This window comes from Trachypithecus francoisi, unplaced genomic scaffold (genome assembly GCF_009764315.1).
Source record: "Trachypithecus francoisi isolate TF-2019V2 unplaced genomic scaffold, Tfra_2.0 Lachesis_group4, whole genome shotgun sequence".
NCBI lineage: Eukaryota > Metazoa > Chordata > Mammalia > Primates > Cercopithecidae > Trachypithecus > Trachypithecus francoisi.
In genome coordinates this window covers 37,000,166-37,024,218 of record NW_022681469.1, presented here as the reverse complement: position 1 = coordinate 37,024,218, position 24,053 = coordinate 37,000,166, and the positions used below count along the sequence as shown (strand labels likewise).

Genomic DNA, 24,053 nt, shown 5'->3' with positions numbered 1-24,053 from the left:
AGAGCTGAGATTTTCATAGAGCTTTTTAGTCTTCCATCAAATAGCAAAAATTCTTTAAGTCTCTTCAAACCTTCCCATAGCACCAACCCAATCAGAATACTTTTTAAGCTTACAGTTCACCTACCTAAGCAAAACAATGCACAAGCATTACAAGAACTTAAGAATGAACTAAGCTGCCGGGCGCCGTGGCTCACGCCTGTAATCCCCACACTTTGGGGGGCCGAGGGGGACGGATCACGAGGTCAGGAGATCGAGACCACGGTGAAACCCTGTCTCTACTAAAAATACAAAAAATTAGCTGGGTGCGGTGGCGGGCGCCTGTAGTCCCAGCTACTCGGGAGGCTGAGGCAGGAGAATGGCGTGAACCCGGGAGGCGGAGCTTGCAGTGAGATTGCGCTACTGCACTCCAGCCTGGGCGACGGAGCGAGACTCCGTTTCAAAAAAAAAAAGAATGAACTAAGCATTGCTCCTCTTAATTCCTGTCATTTCTATTGGTATATGTATAAAGGATCATACATTCATTTCTGAAGAAATTAAGGCCAAATGTTCCAACTTCAATCCCCACAGTTAGGAACGTGCTCTTTGTCCATCTATTTTAGCTCTTTAAAATAACTTCACTACAGCATAATTCAGTGACTCAAACCAAAACTATCAAATCACATGGGGGATTTCTCAATGACAAATTATTTGCAATAATCAGGCATACATTGTGATTAAATATGGAGAGACTAAGAATGGAGAAATGTAGTCTTTAGATGAAGAAAATAAGTTCATGGATGAACAGCACTAATTATTTATATTCACCCTTCCAAGTAACTAAAAAAAAGAAATACAAGTATATATTAAAACCCATGGTTTCTCAAGAAGCCTTGGTGTCTGTAAATAAGTGTGGCAGCTCTATGGCTATGAGTCTTGGTCCACACTAGGTATCCAAACCATATTTTTTGGAAAGGTTAAAAAGAGTTCCAGAATTAACAGAGCACCGGATGGTGGCCTAGAACGAATCCAAATCGCTCCCCATTTCAAGGCTTGCTAGAACTAAGCTTGGGCTTGCATTAACACTGGTCTCCATACTTTCACTTCCAGTGCGTGGGTACATTCTTTTAATGCTTCCATGTTGAATCTTTTATAAAATACTTTACCGGATTAAGAAGAAAATAGTAGACTTTGGGAGAGGAGGTCTATTAGTGTTAATTAATGTGGTTTGAGAATTTTCATATTTTCCCCAGCCCATCACCTACTCAAAGTTATCCATAAACATGACACATATTTCTCCTGGTCTGTAGCTTATAATTTTAGCTTCACTGAAATGGAATATAAAGTTAGTTCTAAATTGGAGTCTAGTCCAAAATGCTTATCTGCTTACTTGTCTGTCTCTTTGCTAAACTGTAAATGTGTATGAACTGTGTTTTACTCTCATCTCTGTATTCCCAATAACAGGCACATGGGAAAACAGCAAGTGTTTTAAGAAAGAATGAATAAATGAATGAGCAAATTCAATAAACATTATAAAGACCTATGCAGCAAGAAAACAAACAAAATAGACACATGAATAAGAAGAGACTCACATCCCCCCAACCCTGCAAAAAAAAAAAAAAAAAAATCTCTATTCTCTTCCAAGATCTCATAGATCAGTGAATGTTATGAAATATAGTACAGTATAGTGGGAAAACTTAGACGTGGAGCTGGGACACATAACTAGATGTAGGGTTCCTCCTCTCAACTTCAGTTTCCTTGCCCAGACTAAAATATAATACTAAAGTCCCTTTCGGGCTCCGATATTCTGATTCTATTAAGCATAGTAGTGACTGGACACTGTGAATGACAAAAACATTAGAAATGTAGAACATAAATAGGCGCTCTGACTTATTAATTTCCAGCTAAAGTACACCAAACAGGGAAACAAAATACCAAAAACACAATCAAGAAAGAGTGGACATTCACCTGTGCTACCTGCATTAATAGCATGAAACAGGAGCCAAGAGCCTGCAAAAGAAGATGGATACCGCAAAGGAATACTGGTTTCTCTCCTGGGTTCTTTGGCAGCCAAACTTACTCTGTGACCTTGGCTGGCAACTTAACCTGTCTGTGCATCAAGTGCAAAATGAGAGTCATCTGAACCTCTACCTCTTAGGGCTCTTGTGACATTTAATTGAGCTAGTATGCATAAAGTGCTGAGCATTGCTGTGTGTCATAAACAATAAATTTTAAGAAAAGAAAAAGCCTCCAGTCTTGCCTACTCCTCGAAAGCAAGCATAACCGCCACTAACATTTCTTTCCTCTGTCACACCATAGTAAGGCCTTCACGATGGCTCCATATTAATCCCCCACCCTTATATTATTTTGGAAAAAAAAATAATTAGAGCCCAATAAGCCCTCTCTTCAACTTTAGGCATGGATGTTCAAGATAAATAAATTACTATTTTAATGTTGTATTTCATCAAATTTAAGACAATTTTTTTTTTTTACACATTTTAGCATCTGTGATATAGGGATGCATCTTACAATTAATGGCACCTTAGATCAGATGAATGTGGTAATAAAGTTTGGGGGTTATTTCCCATTCCAAATGTTTGTTTCCATGATTTCATGAATTGCATAGAATCTTTTGTGGCCTTACCTAAAAAACTTACCACTGTTTGTAATGTTATTTCTACGAGAAAATTAATAAAAGTATAAATGAAAATAGTGAAAATGTTTTGTTAAATGGTGGTTTCTTACACACCAAAGATCATTTCCAAAATTCTGAACCAAGGTCTGTTAAAGGACTAGTGAGAAAAAAATTCAGTGACAAATAAACCAAAGTTCTGATAATGCCATCATCATTAACAAGTGAGACTGATAACAAATATGATTATCTGGAGAGTAGGAAAATGATTCTGGTAAATCGGCTTCAATTTTTGTCCACCTAACTCACTTTGCAGAATGGCCACCAGGTTACACAGTCAAGTCATGTAGCCCTAGATTCACTCATCTTCGTGGGAAAAAAAGAAGAGGGGAGTGCAAGGGACAAAATACACAAACCTAGAAACACCAAAGTGCCATCAGTGTTTTGGGGTTTTTAAAATAAAGTATTGGAAAGCCGCAGTCTTTCAGTCAAGGACCTTTCCGTACTGTGTATAACTACATCTCACAGCTGCACCTTCCCCACTGATGACCCACAACATCAAAAAATGTTAATCCTTGTTCAAGTTACTGAACTAACTCATTCTTCCTCTCGCGCGCGCGCTCTTTCTCTCTCTCTCCCGCTCCCCACACCCCATTCCCCTGAAATCAGTCTGAAAAGCACATTTCTTCTTCTGAAGCTGTCAGGTTAGACAGACATTCAGCCCCATTCAACGGAGGAGGGTGGGTAAACTGCTTCTCCCGGCGCCCCCTCCCGCGCGAGCGCTCACAATGGCCCGCACAGCCCCGCAGGGGCTCAGGAGTTCAGGAAACCCAGACTTGCAAGGCGCCCACTTCCACCCGTCTCTGATCCTTGCTGGAGAATGGGTCTCTGTCTCGGAGAGTGGGCAGCCCGAGATGGACAAGGAGAGAAGTTTGTGATCAGAGTTTGTCTACGCCGGGCGTGGGGAGGGAAGGGGGAAGGAACCTCCCCGAAATTTCCATCCACCGCCCCTCAGCCAGAAGTCCCGTTTAAGCACGCGGTCCAAAAAGTAACAAGGCGTTGTTTCCACAGCTTAAGCAGTTCTTTATTCCCTAGCCACAGCACCACCACTATCCACCAAAAAAGAAAGAAAAGAAATTCGAATTGCAATCTCTCGGCTTTCTACTTAGAAATGCTGGAGCTGCACTGACCGCTCTCCCTCCCTTCCTTGCAGTGAAACGCTCTGCGTTTGCGCTCTCCCTCCATTCCTCGCAGTGAGGCCCGAATGCTCGCAGCCTTCTCCCTTCTATCGGCCCAGCCCAGGTCGCCTCGCCGTACCAGGACCCGAAGGCCAGGCTCCCGGGCCCCTCCCAGCGACAGCCCGAGTTTGGCCCCGCGATCTCCAGCGCATCTCATAGGCTGAGCCCACCAGCCCGTCTGCTCAGCTCTCCTCCGGGACCTCTCCTCACCTCGTCCGCTCTGGGGCGCCTACTTGCTTCCCGCCGCCTCGGATCTTCCGAGTCGCTGCAGGGGAGGCTTCGAATTCCTAGCAGAAATTGGGATGGAAGCCCGGGAAGTAGGAGGTGTTTGCTCAACTTCTAAGGACGTCACGCCTCTGCCTCCCGTAGCCAATGAGCAGCCGTCCTGCGGGAACAACCTTCTCCTCCGCCAATCGGCGGCCTGACAGATGCTACGTCATGCCCGGCCCCTTCTCCGCCCCAAGGTCCTTCTGCCTCTCTGATCTCCGACCTGCGTTCTTAGCTGGGACTTCGAGTTCTCCCAGCATAATTACCAACCAGATTTGTAACTGTCCGTGGCAGAAGGCCGGCGGGGACGGAAAACAACGAAAATAGTCGGGGCATTACGCGCTAAATATAGGCGCACATCTCCTGGGGAAAAGTTGCGAGCGCCGGTACCTCACGTTTGTTTAGCTATAGGCACTTTTCAAAGCATTTCACCGCCTTGTCACAAGCATATGAAGCCAGATAACCGTTCTTACAACAGTTTTAGAAGCCAGCAAGCAGAGAATCTGAGAAATTAAATCTGAGTGTGTTAATGTGCATATGGCAATGTCCAATGTTCTTGAAAGGTCCTAACTACGTAGGAGGCCTGAAGGGAGGGGGAAAGCGTATTTCATAGACACTATCCCCAGCACTAGGAACTGAAGAATCGTCTGAAGGCCCACTGTGATTCCCCCAAGGAGTCAATGGTCAGAAGTTAATCTTCCCTCCTGTTTTTACAAGTTTCTCCACCACTTACTCTTCTTATACCTGCCATAGATGTATTTAGCTACTGAATTCTTATGTCAACAATAGCCAGAACATTCTTGAGACTCCACTCATATCTCGAATTGCAGAGAAAATTATTTATTTATGGTAGAGATGGGGTCTCGCTGTGTTGACCAGGCCACTGGTATGGAACTCCTAGCCTCAAGCTATCCTCCTACCTCGTCCTCCCAAAGCCCTGGGATTACAAGTGTTAGCCACTGTGCCCAGCCCCAAATTAGAATTCTATCTGTAAGTAGAGTTAGAATTTTCTTCGTATGTTTAGCTTCACATTTACAAAATCCGATCCCTTATCGTTTTTGGAAAGTCTTCCAAAGGCTGTGTAGTGGTTCACACCTGTAATCTCAGCACTTTGGGAGACTGAGGCTGGAGACCTGGGCTCAAGTGAGCCAAAGAGTTTAAGACTAACCTTGGCAACATAGCAAGACCTGTGTCTACTAAAAATAAAAATAATAAAAAGTAAATAAAATTTAAAAAAGCCAGGTGTAGTGGCACATACCTGAGTCCCAACCACTCAGGAGGCTGAGGTGGAAAGATCACTTGAACCGGGGGATGTTGAGGCTGCAGTGAGCCATGATCATGCCACTGCACTCTAGTCTGGGTAATAGAGTAAGACCCTGTCTCAAAAAATAAAATAAAATAAAATAAAGCCTTCCCTTTTGTGTTTACCTGCTCTGTTATTAATATCACTGCCTTCCTACTCACCACCTGTTCAGACTTAAAAAGCCACAGTCACTTCAGTTCTTCCTCTGGTCTCTTGGGCTTACCCTTGGTGTTGACACTGTCCTTTAAAAACCCCACTACTATCACCCTACTTCAAACCCCTTTTTATATACAACATAGACCATTTTTTTAAAGCATACAACTCTAATTGTCTCATTGGCCTAAGCAAAAAGTCTCAGAGACTACCCAGTACTTGTGGAACATTAGCCCAAACTTCTTCGCATAATGTTAGTTGCTTCAGATGTGGCCAAAATCAATGACCTTAGCTTTATTTCTGCAGCAGAACCAGCCTGAAACTACCACTGAAACACAATTTATGCCTTGCTATCTTCCTAAGGATTAAGCATGTGGGTGAGAATGTAAGAATCCTTACTTTTCTCCTTCGAGTTGTAAATCATGGGCAAGTTACTCAGTTTTTTAAAAAAACCTGTGCTCCACTATCTGTTAATGGGTTAATAATAGCAACTACTTCCTGGAGTCATGAGAACAAAATGAGATAATGGCCAAAGTGCTCTGTCAAGTGTCTCGCTAAAGAAACTGGAAATCATTATTTATTTTCCTCCAAATACCTCATGTTATACCTTTATCTGTAATTCTAATTTACAAAAATATGCACCTTTCTAAAACTAACCAGCCCTTTGGGGTTCAGCTCAATGCCACTTAAATAATGAAAACTTTCCTGAATATTTCAACCAGATGTGATTGTTCCCCTTCTCCCTTGTGTATTGGCCTCTCTTATTGTACTTATCACAGTCTTCCTTTTGTCATAGTTATTCATATTTATCTTATTCACATTGCTCAGCTCACCTGTCATCACCACCATAAAATAAGAATATGTACATGGACTTCTTCTTTTCTTTTCTTTCTTTCTTTTTTTTTTCATTGCTTCTAGTACGATGCTATGCATGTAATAAGTCAGTCGGGGTCTCAGCAGGAAATAGGTGGCACAATCCAACTGGGTAAATTAGGAGACACAAAAGGACTGAGTGTATGCAGGGATAAAGGAAAGTGGCAGTATATGTGTCATGTAGTCCCTGGGACTAGCAACATTGACAATCACTCGTAGGCCTAAACAGGGCCAGGGAAAGAAATAGTTACCAGAACTCAGGAATAGTTCTACCTGTAGTGTAATGATAGCTGTAGCTGTAGCTTTAGGGAGTGTCATTCAACCAACAGTAGTGTTTCTGGCAGGAATAAAGCTGCCTAAAGATTAATCCTGCTGGCCGGGCACAGTGGCTCATGCCTGTAATCCCAGCACTTTGGGAGGCCAAGGTGGGCAGATTACCTGAGTTCAGGAGTTCGAGACCAGCCTGGCCAACATGGTGAAACCCTGTCTCTACTAAAAATACAAAAATTAGCCAGGCGCGTTGGCATGCACCTGTAATCCCAGCTACTTGGGAGGCTGAGGCAGGAGAATCGCTTGAACCTGGGAGGCGGAGGTTGCAGTGAGCAGAGATTGCACCACTGCACTCCAGCCTGGGTGACAAGAGTGAGACTCCATCTCAAAAGCAAACAAAAAAAGATTTATCCTACCTGAAGAAGAACCTACCTAAGGCAGGGGTCAACAAACTTTTTTTCTGTAAAGGGCCAGAAAATAAATATTTTAGACTTCACAGATCATACCATCTCTGTCATGTCATGACTACTCAACTCTGCTGGCTGGAGTGTAAAAGGCAGCTATAGGCCATATTTAAATGGATATGTGTGGCTGTGTTTCAATAAAACTTAATTTACAAAAGTAGGCTGCAGGTCAGATAGGGCCTCTGGGCTATAGTTTGCAGACCCCTGTTCTTCCATAGGGAAGGAATAATCTTACTTCACTCTCCTCCTGCCCCTTTATCTCCTGCTGGTGGCTTCTACTAATTGAACATAAATAGAGCCAGATTGTTAGTGCAGTCCAGAAAGGTCACCTCCCATTGTGGGGGCAGAGCAGGTGCAGAAAGGGACAGAAATTCTAGAATGTTCAAAGGAGAATATTCAACACAAAATGTTTTCAGTGACTGCTTGTTGAAATGAATGAATCGTATGACTGGTCACTGTGAGTCCCACTGCAAATGATTGAACACTCATGGAAAAACTGCTGAAATGTAATTCCTAAATAGGAAAAGCTGGGAGAGGGCCCTGGACCATCATGACTTCAACGAGGACCTGAGGCTCAGTGTGCTTCTCTCTTGCTTTACTTTAGAAATTTTGCAAAATATACACATGAGAAATACTGGTTCTTGAAATGAGGAATTTTGAACACTTTTTGGTGTGGTGACATTTGTTGTAATGAGTGTGACAGATCTCAGAAATTTCTTTATAATGAAAAGGGATAACAGATGAGAGACAAAAACAAACCTTGGATACCCCTCAAGTCAGCTCCTGCAGTCAACCCCTCAAACGTTTTTAATAAGGGAGACCCCTTCTATCCACATTGGGTGCTGAGTCCATGCTCCTAAAATTGGAAAGTTGAGTCTAGGCCACTCAGGCTGCCTCTTTCTCTCACCTACGTTGACTTTCTCTCTTCCCTGGTCATTCTCTACTTTAGTCTGGTTCTTCTTGTGAGGTCCTGAAAGGTAGTGGTTTGGCACTTGAGCACTGGAGTGAATGGGACCTAGATTTAATCCCTTCTTTGCCACTCACTAGCAAGTCACTTTGTCTCTTTAACTCTCGCTTTCTCCCATCAGGACAGTGGAGAACATCACAGGGTTGTCAAGATTAAATGAGCCATGTTCTTAATATATGTGAGCTAATGTTAAAGCTTACTAATTTGTCCTGTTTTATCACCCCCTCACCTTTCATTGCATTTGGAACCCAGTCTCACTTTTAAATAAGTTTTTCTATAAAGAGAAAACAAGTAGGTATTTGAGAGGAGAAGAAGGAAGAAATCCAGAAAGCTCCTAAATGTGTTCCATTTATTTCTCAAAATTTTATACAGTAAGTCCTCACTTAACATTATCAACAAGTTCTTGGAAACGGTGACTTTAAGCAAAGCAACATGCAGCAGTTCTTTGAATAACATAATTTTATTCAACATAGTTTTGTTATAACATTGATGAGAAAAAATGGCTTTGTTACATACATATGTATGCCATTTTGCTTAAAGTAACAGTTTCCAAGAACCTATGGATGACATCGTCAAGACTAATTGCATTTCTTAAATGAACAGCAATATTTACAATATCATCTATGATATGCTCACCCTAATAAATTATTCTACTTATTGTAAATAGAACATTCTTATAGGCAGAAATTACAAATTCAAAATAAGAAGTAATTTCGAAAAGAAAAGTTTTTAAATGACAATTACTATTGTTGCCTAACTCCCATATTATCTTGGAAATAACACATACCTTTTTTACCTGAAAAGAATTTAAAAATCAATCAATTTTTAAAAATCATGATTCAAAATCATGAGCAGGAACCACCCACAGGTAATTCTAAATCTCACTTCCTGCAACCAGGACTGTTCTCCCCTACAATCACCACACTTAGATGAAAGAAGGAAAGAAAATTAATTCCTAGTTTACCTCCTCTACCATTAGTCATATTTAGGGAATCCTTCTTGAAAAAAATTCAAGAAAATTTCAAGCCTCTTGGCATTTTTAGGGTCAACTTTTATTCGTTTCTAATGTTTTTAAAAAAACTTCCCAATGGTCTGTGGCTTCTTTTGAGAGTTACACGTGCGGTACACCTCACTTGGCAGATTTGCTGCTCATTTCTGCCCGCTTAGTAACTGTTACCACAAGTCTATCAGGACTTTTGAATTTTCAGTTACACATCACTGCAATGAATGCATGAAAGTTATATTTTGTAATAATGTAAGCAAATTTGGGGAATGCAAATTTCAGGATGTATCTCGCTGACATAATGGATCTAATGTATTCAACGCAAGGAAGAAAATCCAGTGTTCCCTTCCCCATCCTCTTTTGAGCAAAAGTCTCAAAAGAAAAGATGTTTCAAAGAACTAAGAAAAGATCGGAGAAGAAGATGGGAAAAAATTAAAGCACAAATAAAACACACGGGTAATCTTTCTGGGGGTTGAGCTGGAGCCAGCTAACAGATGAGGTTTAGGAGTATCAACCTAAAGGAAAAAACTGAGGCAAACTTAATATAAGTGAAGAGTCTATTTGGTTGAAGTTTGAGGACTAGAACTAGAGAGGATATATTCAGCTTGCCCTGAATATACACTCCCATTAGCAGTGGGTACAAGTAAATTTTTAAAGGAAAGGAAAAGGCAGTTCCTAAATTATTTACCAATAATTTAGATTATTGCTATCGACTGGCCATACATTGTTCTTTGTATCACAGATCTCAGGAACATGGAGATAATGGATAAGGCAGCTATTTAGGAACAAAATTGCTTTAAATAATTGTCCTCCTCCACCACCACCACTATGGGCAAGTCCTATACTCATGTCTCTCTGGGTCTGATAAATTTTGCACAACTCACATTCCTCAGACTGCTCTGAACTATTTTCCTTTTCTCAGGAAACAAGAGCAGTCAAGATTTTTCCTTCTAGTCTCATTCTGGATCAACTAAATGAAAACAACCTTTTACAGTAGTCATTTCACTATTGAGATGAGAAGGAAATAAAAATAATATATATATGTATACATATTATGTGTGTATGTGTGTGTGTGTGTGTATATATATATATATATATAGCCATGTAAGAAGTAGCAGCTACGAAAAGTAATCAAAGTATAGGCAAGGCCACAGCAAAAAAATGTAAAGTAAAATGGAGAAAGTATCCCCGACATTCAACTGACTCTCATGCTAATTGCCATCTGTGTAGCTCCTCAGAAACAAACATAATAGAATTTAAAAGGGACGGAAAAAGAAAAGCAGAGGAGAATGATTTCATTGGATGGTAAACTGTTGACACTGCCCATGATAGAAACAGATGTTTTTGTCATCTTATTTACTATTATTGAACAACCCAAGATTCTAAAACAAAACAACAGTAAGACACACACACACACACACAAGGCAAGAATTTAATAAACAAGGTGTTGTCTGCACCTATATACACAGGTTAATTCCAAAATGTTTGTGAGTTGTTCTGTAAACATAGTTAAGATAAATACTCCTTCTATCCTAAGAAACTGAATGCCTAGTATGCCAAAAATGATGTGTCAAGACAAACACCACACTAATCACTGCAACCCGCCTCCCAGCTTCAAACGATTTGCCTTCCTCAGCCTCCCAAGTAGCTGGGATTACAGGTGCCAGCCACCACGTCTGGCTAGGTTTTTGTATTTTTAATAGAGACAGGGGTTTCATCATGTTGGCCGGGTTAGTCTCAAACTCCTGACCTCAGGTGATCTACCCTCCTCAGCCTCCCAAAGTCCTGGGATTACAGGCCTGAGCCACCACTCCCAGCCCTAATGTTTTTACTTCTAAAAGTTAGAGACTTGGGTTCTGTGTCTTTGAAATCCACCAGGATCAACTAGCTGCCCCACACAGAGTGGGGGACTGAGGAATCTGTGCAGTTATGTGGAGAAGTAGATTTGGACCTGGAGAAAACAGAGAAATAAAAAAGGAACAAGGAGGGAGGGTGGATAAAAATAAAGTGAGTGGAGGATGAGGGGCTGACAGTAGGAGGAATAAGCCAAAGTTTGCTTACTTCATGGGGAACCTTAAACCCCTTCCTCACTTTGCTTCCAGAATGCCTGCAGCTAGGCCTTTGTCTTCCAGACAGAAAATTTAAATAAAAAAAGAACATTTTTTCTGTAAAACTTTCCCAGCCAACTTTCAGATGTGGAATTTGAAAGAAAGATGAGTCAAGAGTAACACTAAGATTTTAGGCATCAACAATTTAGAAGCAATAAGTTGCCTTTAACTAAAATGGGGAAGACACTTAAAGGGCAAGGGTAGGAGAAAGATCAGGAGTTTGGTTTTGAACAACTCAGGTTTGAGATTCTCATTATGTTACCAGTAAATAATATCCAAGTTACCAGTGACTAATCCTTACGGGTCTGTAGCAACCTCAATTCTTGCCTCCTTAGAAGAAATAATTCAACTGAGGGGCATAAGGAAGAAAAACAGACTGAAGCAAGTTTCAGAACAAGAGTGGAAGTTTATTTTAAGAGGCTTTAGAACCACTTTTCCGGGAAAATGTAGTTTTCTGGAAGTCTAATGAAGAAATAAAATTTGATTTGCATTTCTCAAGTGATCAGTAATGTGGAGTTTTTTTCATATGCTTGTTGGCTGCACATATGTCTTCTGAAAAGTGGCTGCCTGTGACCTTTGTCCATTTTTTTTTTTTTAATTTAAGTTCAGGGGTACAAGTGCAGGTTTGTTACATAGGTAAATTGTGTAATGGAGGTTTGTTATAATATTATTTCATCATGTAGGTATTAATCTAGTACCCATTAGTTATTTTTCATGATCTTCTTTTTCCTCCCACCCTCAGCCCTCCAAAAGACCACAGTGTGTCGTTCCCCCTATGTGTTCATGTGTTCTCATTATTTAGTTTCCACTTAAGTGAGAACATGTGGTATTTGATATTCTGATCCTGTGTTAGTTTGCTAAGGATGATGACCTCCAGCTCCATCCTTGTCTCTGCAAAGGACATGATCTCATTGATTTTATGGCTGCATAGTATACCATGGTGTATATGTACCACATGTTCTTTATCCAGTCTATTATTGATGCCTTGCCCAGTTTTAAATGTTGTTTTTTCTTGTAAATTTGTTTAAGTTCCTTACAGACACTGGATATTAAAACTTTGTCAGATGCATCATTGGCAAAAATTTTCTCCCATTCTGTAGTTGTCTGTTTACATTGTTGATAGTTTCTTTTGCTGTGCAGAATCTCTTTAGTTTAATTAAATCCCATTTGTTAATTTTTGCTTTTGTTGCAATTGCTTTTGATGTCTCCATCATAAAACCTTTGCCAGTTTCTATGTCTAGAATGGTATTGCCTAAGTTGTCTTCCAGGGATTTTATAGTTTTTGGTTTTACATTTAAGTCTTTAATCCATCTTGAGTTGATTTTTGTATATGATATAAGGAAGGGGTCCAGTTTCAGTCTTCTACATTGGGCTAACCAATTATCCCAGCACCATTTATTAACGAGGAAATGCTTTCCCCATTGCTTTTTGTCAGCCTTGTCAAAGATCAGATGGATATATTCTTATAATTGTTATAAGAATATTATTGCATGGAATTACAGTGAACCAGGAACTAGAATCTTTAATAGACTAAGGGCAATGACTTGGGTTGAGGTACAGCCTAGCCCCAAAAAGAAATAGTAAATATTAAGATGTAATGATGTGTGATGAAAAGCTGTGTGTTTTTAGGGATAGAGTGATACAGGTTTGGAAGCTTCAGAGAACAGCAAGTAACATGCCACTACTCCATTCCCGGTGGTATAATGGATGTAGCTGAGAAAACAGCCACTGCTTAAGAAGATTGCAGGGGTAAGAGTGTTACCAGAAGCCAGGTTTAATGAGAGCAAGAAGTTGAAGACACCATTCAGAAAAGATCATGAAGAAAGGAGTATTTTACTGATAATTGATGGATTCCAGAGGACACAGGGCAAGGGTTTTAGGACATAGGCAGAGACAGCAAAAAAGGTTATTCACAAAACCATATGTGCGTTAGAGCACAGAAATAAAGACCTGAAATTCCTGGGCTTCCCCTGGTGACTGTCAAGAGCAGGGATGTAGACAGGATTTCTCAGCCTCATCACTATTGCCATTTGGGCCTGAACAGTCTTCGCTGGGATTGTGGGTGGAGTGGGGAGGGGATGTTCTGTGCACTGCAGAATGTTAAGAAGCATCCCTAGGTTCTACCTACTAGATCACAACTCAGGTATGACAAACAGGAATGTCTGTAGACATTCCTTGGAACTCACTGTAAGAAAATAATTACATGTGTAATAATATATTTATTTTCAATATATATATCTATACCGTGTGTGTATATATACATGTTTGTCCGCCAGAGTATGATATGTAATAGCCCCAAATTCAAAACATATAAATGACCCTCAATAGGATATTGGCTAAGTAAATTATGATATATTCATATAATGTATCATCTGCTACAATTTATAAACATGAGAAGAGGAAGATGGGCTCAGGACAGCGGCCATTAGGGTCTGGTGTAGGCAAACATGCCAGGAAAGAAATCTGAGATCCAATGTGAGAGAAGCAAGGAGAATGAGCTTCAACAGGCAACAGAAAACAAAGTGTTTCAAAAAGGGGAAAGAAGTTAACGGTTTTGAAAACAAAATAAAAACAAATCAACAACAACAACAACAACAAAAAACCCCACCAAAATCTTAGAATACCTCTGTTTAATTTTCAGTTCAGGAAATCTTTCATAGCTAGAAGCAACTTCTGCTGCTTCTGCTTCTTTTGCGCACAGGCTGCCCTTGCCTCCTTAAGTCCCCAGCATCGTGGCTGCTTTGACATCTCTGCAGCTTGTGGAAGCCTCTCTGTGCTACCTGCTGAGCCCACACCAGCTCCCCCGACAGGAAGGCAACCCTGTCCCTAGCACCACATGAAGTTCAATGGCCTTGTAATGGTTCATAGAGAACCCCGCCCTCCCATGCCCAAAAAATTCATGCCCATCCAAAACCTTAGAATGTGACCTTATTTGGAAATAAGATTTTTGCAGATATAAGAATCAAGATGAGATTATAGAACCGGGCATAGTTGTTCATGCTTGTAATCCTAGCCCTTTAGGAGGCCAAGGCAGGAGGATTGCTTGAGGCCAGGAGCTCAACACCAGCCTGAGCAACATAACAAGACTTTGTCTCTACAAAAAAATAAGACATTAGCTGGATGAATCCCTGTAGTTCAAGCTACTCAGGAGGCTGAGGCAAGACGATCACTGAAGCCCAGGAGTTCAAGGTTTGTAGTGAGCTATAATCGTGCCACCACACTCCAGCCTCAGTAACATAGCAAGACCTTTTTTGTTTTGTTCTGTTTTGTTTTTCTTTGTTGTTGTTGTTTGTTTTTTAAGTGAGATTATACTGGATTTGGGTGGGCTCTAAATCTACTGAACATGTCTTATTAAAGACAGAAAGGGACACAAAGCTGGAAATTTCTATAGACCCAGTTAGCAAAAGTATCTCACGATAAATATGATAAATATGTGAAAATAAAGTACTGGGAATAAACTTGTTTTTGATTACCTGATTCCTGACAAGTCTGTAACTCATGGTTCTTCATTAGGTAGGCTGACAAAAAGCTTATCCAAAAGTTGGTACACACTATCTTGAAAACATATCTTGAAGCATTATATAATAATGCAGGGTATTATTATTATGCAGGGTACACTGGGCCCTAAAACCTCCAAAATGTAAGGAAAAGAGGATGTGGAGAAATAGGAACACTTTTACACTGTTGGTGGGATTGTAAACTAGTTCAACCATTATGGAAAACAGTATGGCAATTCCTCAAGGATCTAGAACTAGATGTACCATATGACCCAGCCATCCCACTACTGGGTATATACCCAAAGGATTACAAATTACTCTACTACAAAGACACATGCACACGTATGTTTATTGCGGCACTATTCACAATAGTAAAGACTTGGAATCAACCCAAATGTCCATCTGTGACAGACTGGATTAAGAAAATGTGGCACATATACACCATGGAATACTATGCAGCCATCAAAAAGGATGAGTTTGCGTCCTTTGTAGGGACATGGATGCAGCTGGAAACCATCATTCTTAGCAAACTATCACAAGAAGAGAAAACCAAACACCGCATGTTCTCACTCATAGGTGGGAACTGAACAATGAGATCACTTGGACTTGGGAAGGGGAACATCACACACTGGGGCCTATCATGGGGAGGGGGGAGGAGGGAGGGATTGCATTGGGGAGTTATACATGATATAAACGTTATGCACATGTACCCTAGAACTTAAAGTATAATAAAAAAATAAAATTAAAAAAAAAGATATCACTCTCAAATGAAACAGATGGAGAGTAACAAAATGGAGGGAAGAATGGCCAACTTTACAATTTGTTTTTAAATGAATCACTGAAGGTACTAAGAAATTTCCCAGGTCTCTATCAGGAGACCCTATTGTCTTCTCAAGAAGATTTTAATTTATTTTATTTTTTGAGACAGGGACTCTGTCTGTCACCCAGACTGGAGTGCATTAGTGTGATCATAGCCCACTACAATCTCGATCTCCTAGGCTCAGAATCTTGCTTCAGCCTCCCAGGTAGTTGAGACTCCAGGCACGTACCACCACACCTGGCTAATTTTTTAATTTTTGTAGAGTCGAGGTCTTGGTATGTTGCTCAGGCTGGTCTCGAACTCCTGGCGGCAAGTGATTCTCCTGCCCAGTCTCCCAAAGTGCTGGGATTACAGGCATCAGCCACGGCACCCAGCCTATGACCATATTTTCTGAATTCTGCTTTCTGCCTTCTTAGCTGCATTTGCTCCACCACTTGCAACTACATCCCAGTGCCAACGGTTGCCTTCATCTGGTCCCTCCCAATTTCTCCTCCTTTCCATAATGTATCAGTCAATGGAATAGCAGGAAATAAAAGGCAAACACAAAGACTGTAACTGAGTGAGCTTAATAAAAATATTATCTAAAGAGTTATGGACAAGGTTAAGGAAACAGAAACTGTGTGATATAACACTTAGGGACAATTAATCGTAGGAAATTATTGTCATCCCAGAACTAAAGGGACAAGAATGGGAAATAGTGTTTCCAGAACCTGGAAAAAGTTTGGAGCCATAGAAGAGAAATTGCTCGATAGAAGCTGTAACTATACAATGCAGCTGCTGCCAAAACTGTGGCCAAGCAAAGGTAGAAGAGATAGGAAAATACTCCTGCCTCTTTCTCCTCCTGCCATCTGATAACCTGCTGTGGCATCCCTTTGGTCAAACCCAACTGGAAGCAAAAGGGCAAGAGAACCCTGGTCATGGAATTTATGGAGATCAGTGTCCTGGGATACCCAGGGTAAAGGGCATGCTATGAATCAAGGCATGAGTAGGGGGATGCAAACAGAATAACCAGCACAGTTCACCTCTTCTGACACTCAGCATCCAGTCTTGACCCTTGCCTGAATAAAAATTTTTGACCTCAACACAGGAGAAGCATAAAGTCTTATCAGCCACAGTGTAATTGCTGAGTGATGTCAGTTCTGTCACGCTTCCTACTGGAACCTAAATCATAATGTTAGCTACCATTAGTTCTCTTTATAAAATGTATGATGGAAAAGGGGAAAAACAACTAACTTAAAACTAGGTGGTTACAAGACCTCAACTGACAACAACAGCTTCCCACTTGCAACATCCATTCTCCTATCCTTCACCAGCACATTGTCTGCACAGAATTCTTTACCTGGTAGAGTTCATCAAGCCTTCCTTCCTACAAAATATGTTTCCTAGGTGCTTCTGACATTTTCAAGCTATTCGTTTTCCATTGTTGTGCTTTGAGCTGGGTATTCTAGACTTTAAGGTTATCTTTTTTCTTTATGTACAGTCCCCAGAGTAGCCCAGTCCACCCCGACAATCCACCACATTGTTGAAGAGCCCAGTCCACCCCAACAATCCACCACATTGTTGCCATAGCTGCAAACATTGGCCAGAGCATCTCATTAACTCAACTTCAAACAGGAAATTCTAAGGCAAATTCTGCAGATGCCTTAATAGAGGTTAGCCTCCAGGGCAAAGAACAAGACAGAGCAGCCTGGAGAATGGATGTGATAGAGCACTCAGATAATAATCAGCATACTTGGCCACATTGACATTTTTTTAAATGCTTGTTTTTTTAACTTGTAACTCTTGAATTAGAAATTCTTATAACACCTGAATTAGAAATTTTAAGATTGAGAAGACACATCTTTATAACAGAGTAGAAACAGCCATACTTATCCCTCTAAATCAATGTGAAAGATCATCTAAGTGACTATGCTGTGTGCCTCCAGTGGTCTCCAGGCTTCCTCCTCAGCTTCCCACTGGCTGTCAGGCCCAGCAATCTCTAGCCATCTGCTGAAACCTTCTGTGGCAGTCACTGATTTGCCACAGGGCCATTATTGCTATCCTTGCTCCAGAGCGAACAGCAGGACAATCTGCACTGGTGTAGCATCCTGGGATCAGCTGCCAAGCCTGCCTGGGCCCTCTGCCTCTGCAACAGAAAAGAGAAGAGAGTTGATAATAATAAAATGCAAAAATTCTTCTTCAAAGAGGCAGATCTGCTTTTTGCACCCCTGGAAAGCAGAGACAACTACAACTTCTGAAATTAATGAAGACAATGAAGATTATTATGCAGCCATGCCACCTTTAAAACTATTTATGGAGATACCTAGTGTAGATTGGAGAGAGTTGTTTTTCCAAACTATTGAGCATGGTGACTTAGTGATTAGAAAAACTAGTTTTATACAGGAATTTTAATTTTTCATGGTGTTGATTTGTTGATGAAGCAGCATCATAGGAGATACATTCTGCTTAGAAATCACAGGACTTTCTCCATTAAGAAATGTGTCTTCTCCAGACACATGAAAAAAATGCTCATCATCACTGGCCATCAGAGAAATGCAAATCAAAACCACAATGAGATACCATCTCACACCAGTTAGAATGGCAATCATTAAAAAGTCAGGAAACAACAGGTGCTGGAGAGGATGTGGAGAAATAGGAACACTTTTACACTGTTGGCAGGACTGTAAACTAGTTCAACCATTGTGGAAGACAGTGTGGTGATTCCTCAAGGATCTAGAACTAGAAATACCATTTGACCCAGCCATCCCATTACTGGGTATATGCCCAAAGGATTATAAATCATGCAGCTATAAAGACACATGCACAGGTATGTTTATTGCGGCACTGTTCACAATAGCAAAGACTTGGAACCAACCCAAATGTCCATCAATGACAGACTGGATTAAGAAAATGTGGCACATATACACCGTGGAATACTATGCAGTCATAAAAAAGGATGAGTTCATGTCCTTTGTTGGCACATGGATGAAGCTGGAAACCATCATTCTTAGCAAACTATCACAAGGACAGAAAACCAAACACCACATGTTCTCACTCATAGGTGGCAACTGAACAATGAGAACACTTAGACACAGGAAGGGGAACATCACACACCAGGGCCTGTTGTGGGGTGGAGGTAATGGGGAGGGATAGCATTAGGAGATATATCTAATGTAAATGATGCGTTAATGGGTGCAGCACATCAATATGGCACATGTATACATATGTAACAAGCCTGCACGTTGTGCACATGTACCCTGGAACTTAAAGTATAATTTTTTTTAAAAAAAATGTGTCTTCTCATAATAACCATAGGGGTTATTTATCATCCTATCTGGTGACATCATTCAAGCTGGAATCAAGGATATTGAGAGATGCCATGCAAAGCTTGCACTGTCTCTCGTTACTGCGTCTCTTCCACCACACCTATCTGGTATTAAATTAGGTGTAATTAGCCCTGAAGAACTTCTTTTGTGCTACAGGAGGCGTGTTGAACTAAATAACAATTCTTTGGAGCCTACAAAAACATCATGCAGAGTTCAGTGGGATTTGTTAATCCAGGAGTAATTTTTTTCTAGAAAAAGTAGGAATAGACTAATCTAATCCACCACCTTAAAAAAACATATTTAGGACCAGGTACAGTGGCTCATGCCTGTAATCCCAGCACTTTGGGAGGCTGAGGCGGGCGAATCAATATGTCAGCAGTTCAAGACTAGCCTGACCAACATGGTGAAACTACGTCTCTACGAAAAATATAAAAATTAGCTGGGCGTGGTGGTGCATTCCTGTAATCCCAGCTACTCAGGAGGGTGAGGGAGGAGAATCACTTGAATCTGGGAGGCGGAGGTTGCAGTGAGCCAAGAGTGTACCACCGCACTCCAGCCTGGGTGACAGAGCGAGACTCCATCTCAAAAAAAAAAAAAAAAACACCAAAAAACATATTGAGGGGATACAAGTGCAGTTTTGTTACATAGATGTATTTCACACTGGTGAAGTCTGGGCTTTTAGTGTACCCATCTCAAAAATAATGAAAATTGTACCCAATAGGTAATATTTTTTATTCCTTACCCTCCTTCCACCATCCCACCCTCCTGAGTCCCTAATGTCTGTTATTCTACTCTATATGTCCATGTGTACACATTGTTTAGCTCCCACTTAGAAGGAAGAACATGTGGTATTTGACTTTCTGTTTCTGAGTTATTTCACTTAGCATAATGTACTACAGTTCCATTCGTGTCGCTGCAACCATCCACCGTATTTAATAAAAGGCCTGGAGAGCAATAATTTCTCTTAAGACAATTTTTTTCTGCATTAAGAAAGAAACAATATGCATCTTGGGTTTTAAAATAGGTGAAGATTACAGTTTAAGATTAGATGCCATGTGGATGCTGTGAATGAATACCATAAAACTCTAGAAACAAACAAAGCACTGGCAGTTCATGCAGGGTTAAATGTGACAAAGGGAAATCTGACCAAAGCAACAGAAGATTTTGAGCTTGCATTACAAAACTCTCCAACTCACAGACACTTGTAGAAAGAAGAAGGTAGTTAGAAGAAGAAAAGTTTTTAAATGCTGAAAGTCACCGGAAGAAAGCTTTGGCTTTGGATGAGACTTTGAAAGATGTAAAAACTACTTCACAGAAACTTCATGAATAAGTACAGAGAAAAACAAGTTGAAAAGGAAGAAAAGCAGAAAACAAAGAAAATAGAAACATGTGAAGAAAGTTACATAAGCTCTTAAAAGAGAACAAGAGACAAAGCGCAGTGGCTCAGCCTGTAATTCCAGAATTTGGGGAGGCCAAGGCGGGCAGATCACTTGAGTTCAGGAGTTTGAGACTAGCCTGGCCAACATGGTGAAAAGCCTGGATCTACTGAAAATACAAAGAAGTAGCTGGGCATGGTGGTGTGCACCTGTAATCCCAGCTACTCAAGAGTCTGAGACAGGAGAATTACTTGAACCCGGGAGGCAGAGGTTGTAGTGAGCCAAGATTGCACTACTGCACTCCAGCCTGGGCAACAGAGTGAGGCTCCATCTCAAAAAAAAGAAAAAAAAGAGAGAGAGAAAGGCTAAAGAAGAAAAGAAAATCAACTACTTCCTCTTCCTGTTTCTTCTGCTAATGAATCTGTTTCTGCATCATCCTCATTCTCTTCTGGTCACAAAAAGCATAAGAAACATAAGAGGAACTGTTCAAAGTCTGCTTGAAATTCAAAGAGGCATTTGCTTAGGGTATCCTCAATCCAGATAGATAGAGGAGGAAAGGTGAAACCCAGTTTCAACAAATACTTTAGCATCTTTTCTTTTTTTTTTTTTTTTGAGACGGAGTCTTGCTGTGTTGCCCAGGCTGGAGTGCAGTGGCCGGATCTCAGCTCACTGCAAGCTCCGCCCCCCGGGTTTACGCCATTCTCCTGCCTCAGCCTCCCTAGTAGCTGGGACTACAGGCGCCTGCCAACTCGCCCGGCTAGTTTTTTTGTATTTTTTAGTAGAGACGGGGTTTCACCGTATTAGCCAGGATGGTCTCGATCTCCTGACCTCGTGATCCGCCCGTCTCGGCCTCCCAAAGTGCTGGGATTACAGGCTTGAGCCACCGCGCCCGGCGAGCATCTTTTCTTAACCAAAAACAAGAAGTGGAAAAACTACTGGAAAAGCAGGATAGGTTACAATACCAGAAAACATGAGTAAAAGAGAAAGATAGATACTCTCTCCATCTTCAAGTGAAATATTGTATTATTTTGGAGACAGGTCTGAAGAGCCAAGAGATTTTTGTAATACCGATAAAACTGAGACAAGTAGTAGCAAAGCAGAAAAGCCGTATAAATCAGAAAGATGTTTTTCCAGTAGAAGAAATTCCTCAGATTCCTTCCATAGGAATTCAAGAAACAAGATAAAAGTTTATGGTTGTAGATTTGAACAGGATATGGTTGTAGGAGATGTGGTTGTAGGAGGGAAGAAAAGAGTTCTAGAGAAGGTAAAAGCCAGGTTCTATGAGGTATTTCACTTCACCAGCAAGCTCAGACCACTACTGGAAGTCAGTTGAGAGGTACAAAAAACATACTTATTCTACATCATGTGGTTTCAGTAGACATGAGCTAAGATACTGATCAAATACAAATCAAGGAAAATATGAAGGAGAAAACAATTATGGGCAGGATATCAAAACAGAGGTTCCAGAACAAGATGGACTTATAGCAAAGAACACTCAGAAAGCAGCGTTAAAAAAAAAAATAAAATTTACTCAGTGTATTTAATCAGATAGGTGGATTTGGGAAAGAAAAAGAAAGTAAGACAAAAAATTTGTATGCCAAGGAAATCAGCACCTTTATGCTAAATGTTAGTAAAAGTTTTGGGTGTTTTAGTTATACCAGTCCAGGGCAAAAATCTCTTGTTTCTAAAGTTATACATAGAGATTACACAAAGCAAATGTTTTGTAGCTTTTCTCAAATTGCATTTGATTCAGTTGTAAGTCTCTTGTTACAGCTGGATTTTTAGGCTTTTCATGTGTATGTTTATATACAGTATGTTTCTTAGTCTGACATTTTTAATTTATTCACCTAAAGATAATTCTCTGAAAGTATTGTTTCTTCATTGTATGATGGTGTATGAGAGTCCATTATACTGGGTCCAACGTATCCTGCTGTTTGAGGGAAAATTAAATCTTTGCATGAATACTTGCATCGTTTTCATCAAACATTGTTTCGTTCCCTTTTCTGTTAAATTTAAAACCCTAAACCTTTGAAAGTGATTGTATGTGTTAATGTTTTTAACACCATTTTATATGTATAATTAGTTCAAATATTAAATATTTTTGCACAGTTTCTTTTTTTTAATAGACTATATGGCAAGGGCAGTGGCACACACTTATAATCACAACGCTTTGGGAGGCTGAGATGAGAGAATCACTTGAAGCCAGGAGTTCGAGACCAGCTTGGGCAACACAGCAAGACCCCATCTCTACAAAAATTGTTTTAAAACATTAGCCAAACATGGTGGCATGTGTCTGTAGTCCCAGCTTCTGAGGAAGCTGAGGAGGGAAGATCACTGGACCCGGGAGGTCAAGGTTACAGAGAGCCATGATTGCATCACTGCTCTCCAGCTTGGGTAGCAAAGTGACCAAAAAAAAAAAAAAAATACTACGAACGTGAGTATGTGATACTCTGTGTTGCAGAGGACTGGGACCTCACTATCTAAATGGAAACATTACTTGGCAAAAGCCAACATGCCTTATCATTGTTTCACTTTGATTATATTTTCATTAGGGGGTTTAATGAGTTTGAATACTTTGCAGATGTTATTTTGTTAAAATGGAATTTATTAGATTTAGAATATAAATTATTATAAATTATAGTTAATATAATTATAACTATAAATATTCTTCAATAATACTGTACATGTTTGCTAGTGTCATTTGGAGCAGACATAATTACCAGAGCATATGTGGACTTTAAAACTTTCCTGACATTGATGAATACTCAAGTCTTATCCTTATACTGGCAGCAGACCTTGGAACTGATACTTTTCTTTTTGTTGAATTTTTGGGATCTGTCATGATGGCATGCAAAATCACGAACCAAAAGTATGGATTATTCATGTAAATAACACAGAGACTTGTAAAAAAAATACAATGTAATATAAACACCAAAGAGTATTTATGGATGCTAATGTGTTTCATTTGGATAGTTCATAGAGCTCTGCTATTGGTGAATGAAAACTAAGCTTAAAACACTGATTATATTAAGCATAAACATGGAGTGGAGTAGTGAAGGAATGAAGGGTTTGGGTGAAAAAGGGATACTGTGATTGGAGGAGCTGTGTGAGCACCAAGATAGGATTTTGTTGGGGCTCAACCTCCTGGCCTAAAAGCCAACACTCCCATTTGAAAGAGTTTATCTAGATCATCACAAGATGACACTGATAACTTTATGATCTGCTTCTGGAAATTCAAACGTGATGGAGAGTACATAGACATGTAGAATTACCTCAATGTAACTAGGGATTTGAATTATTTTACTTTAGTTCTTGGTATAGTATTCCTAACAATATTTTGATGATTGCTTTATGTTTCTTTCATTCCATGGGGAAGATTGATTTTTGTACTGAGGTCCTCAAAGCAGGAATGTAATATATATAGCAATACATATATAATTTATGTATAAATATGTCAGTTATTTGTATAATTTGTGTGTATATGTGTATATAAGCACAAAAAATATAGAAATGAAGGTATATATTTATTTTAATATATAAATTATATGTGTGTTTAAATATACAGTTATCTGTATAATTTGTGTGTGTGTATGTATATAAGCACAAAAAATTTATAGGAAATCAATGAGTTCCTAAAAGTTTTTCATAGACCATCTGTGAAAAATATGCTGCAAATGATCAGAAAATATTTTAAAACCATAGGCCTACTTGTTTCTTAGGGGGAAGAGAGTATGAGCAACAGAGTGATGAAATAAAAGGCTAGAAAGTATAGGTCAAAATCTAAAAATATTGCGCATATTT

General features: G+C 40.0%; 1 protein-coding gene across 3 annotated transcripts in view; it reads right to left on the bottom strand.

Annotated features, from left to right (window-relative positions):
• Nucleotides 1-4,193, bottom strand: part of AASS (aminoadipate-semialdehyde synthase) — a 72,584-nt gene extending 68,391 nt beyond the window's left edge. For all 3 annotated transcript variants that reach the window (XM_033192353.1, XM_033192354.1, XM_033192355.1), the window contains exon 1: nucleotides 4,057-4,193. The gene's annotated coding sequence lies outside the window, so the exon portion shown is untranslated. The remainder of the gene's footprint in view (nucleotides 1-4,056) is intronic.
• Between the last annotated feature and the right edge of the window lie 19,860 nt (nucleotides 4,194-24,053).